Consider the following 2,385-nt stretch of genomic DNA (forward strand, 5'->3'; position numbering starts at 1 on the left):
TATGTTGTTGGTTGACTTTATTGTAGAATCTGTGGATCTGTTTTCCAAATGTTTAAAAGAGCACTAGAACATTCCCGTGCTGTATTGTATACCTGTTAGAACAATCTTTAACTCCTAGGATATTCTGTTGGGCTGCAGAACAATCTCAAATGTGACTGATGTTTCATGTACTTATCTAGCATTGGACTTTCTTTTTCCCATTTTTGGACTTTATCACTACTTGTACCAAGCAAAATACATCCACAGGTAGCTATGGGCTCAACCTAGCCTTCCTCCATATACACAAGGTTATATCAACTTTATAGCCTTAATCAAATAGCTGGAGAGGAGGAGATGCTGAATCTGGTGAATCAGGATCATAGTCAGTGGGAAATCAAAGTCAATTTTCATAACATAGTCCATAAAGACATTCATCACAGCCTACTTCAATGAGTAGCAAGTGGGGCCTTAAAAACGTGTGAAAGCCTTTCTTTGGTGCATTTATTTTTAATAGCATTAGCTAGATATGAACTACTTAGGCACTATTTATGTGTATGTTATTTATACCTGTTTTTTTGTTTTTTTTTTTAATTGTCATTTTACTGCTCCCCACTGTAGTTCCCCACACACCCACTCTCCCTTTTTTGCTGACCATAGTTTGCAGCCTATGGGGGAACAGGGAACAAAGCTGGGGTCTGGCGCCCCCAAGATGCTGCCAGCAGGGGAGAACAAATCACAATTACAAACTATCACAACAATTAGCGTCTGCACTTGGGAATTGGCAGAGTGAGGAGGCCCAGCTCCTCATTGTAAGCTGGTCTATTTGGTGGTGACCTTGCTCTGGAGACGATGATATTCCTTCAGCCTGAGGGAGTTGATGTTGATGAAGCCAGTGGCATCAACTGGTTCATAATCGCCCTGCACGTTCATGCTCACCAGCTCCTCATTATAGAGCGAAAGTGGGGACTCCCTGCCGAGGATGTACACCTGGCCCCTGAAGACAGACACCTGCACCTTCCCTTCCACCCGTTCCTTGTGACTTGGAAATGCAATGGCGAGCAAATTCACACTCAGGGCTGTGCCAGAAACCAGTGGTACACCAGCTCAGCGAATTTCAAGCCCAGGCCTTGTTTGATTTTGCGCACTTCCCGATCCATCGTGAAGGCCTCGATGTCTAAATGAGCATGGTAAAGGATCGTGCCTGCTGGGGTCTCATAGATATCTCGGGACTTCATTCCAATGAAGCGGTTCTCCACAATGTCGATACGATCCACGCCATGCTTGCCAGCAACTTCATTCAGGTACATGAAGAGCTCCGAGGATGTGCGGTGGGTGGTACCATCCTTGACGTTTGTCACCTGCACGGGGACCCCTTTCTTGAACTTGATCTTAAGGATGTCAGGGGTGTTAGGGGCCTTGGCAGGGTCCTGGGTCTTTGTGTAGAGGCCTGGAGGTGCTTGGTTCTTGGGGTTCTCCAGGATTCCAGCCTCATAGCTGATGTGCATGAGGTTCTCGTCCATGCTCCATGGGCTCTTGGGGGTGACCGGGATGGGGATTCCGTGTTGCTTCGCATACTCCATCAGATCATTGCGGCCCTTGAACCGGTTGTAGAACTCCGGCATCCTCCAGGGGGCGATCACCTTAATCTGTGCGGCCAGCTAGTAGCAGGTGAACTCAAACCGGACCTGATCATTTCCCTTTCCCGTGGCGCCATGAGACACATACTTGGCTCCCTCCCTCTGGGCAATTTCCACTTGTTTGCGGGCGATGCAGGGCCTGGCGAGAAAAGTGCACAGGAGGTAGCGATCCTCGTACAGTGCGCTAGACTGGACAGCAGGCCAGATGAATTCCTCCACAAACTCCTTGCTGACATCCTCAATGAACACCTTTTCGGCTCCGAGCTTCAGGGCCTTCTTCCTGGCTTCCTCAAAGTCTTCCTTCTGACCAATGTTGGCCAGGTAGGCAATGAGGTCTTAGCCTTGTTCCTTCAGCCACACCAGGATGCAGGAGGTGTCCAGGCCGCCGCTGTAGGCCAGAACCACGGAGCCCTTGCTGGACATCTTTTCCGGAATTGGTGTTGTAGGTTTCCGGCTTCAGGAATCTCAGTGAACCACTTGAGGTCTGGGCGCTCGTCAGGCAGCGGAGCAGGGTATTTATACCTGTTTTTATTTGTGTTAATATTATTTTTGCTTTCCCTTGGTTATGTTTCCCATTGCATTATATATTTTCTTTATCGTATTTATAGGAAGCTCTGAAGGGCTAAGAGTAAGAAGTGTACTGCAGTCCATAAGGCATACACTCACCACTCAAATATGGAGTAAAAAGGAATTAACAAAATGGGAAAGCATGGAAACAATTGGTTCAAAGGCATGACTAATGGATCTGAGCAACTTCCACCTTCATGAC

The 2,385-nt window shown here is 47.5% G+C and overlaps 1 pseudogene; it reads right to left on the minus strand.

The window, feature by feature from the left end:
• Positions 1-798: 798 nt before the first annotated feature.
• LOC102845510 lies at positions 799-2,039 on the minus strand (annotated as a pseudogene).
• Between the last annotated feature and the right edge of the window lie 346 nt (positions 2,040-2,385).

Source organism: Elephantulus edwardii, unplaced genomic scaffold, assembly GCF_000299155.1.
Source record: "Elephantulus edwardii isolate Elephantulus edwardi_28Jun2011 unplaced genomic scaffold, EleEdw1.0 scaffold00204, whole genome shotgun sequence".
Lineage (NCBI taxonomy): Eukaryota > Metazoa > Chordata > Mammalia > Macroscelidea > Macroscelididae > Elephantulus > Elephantulus edwardii.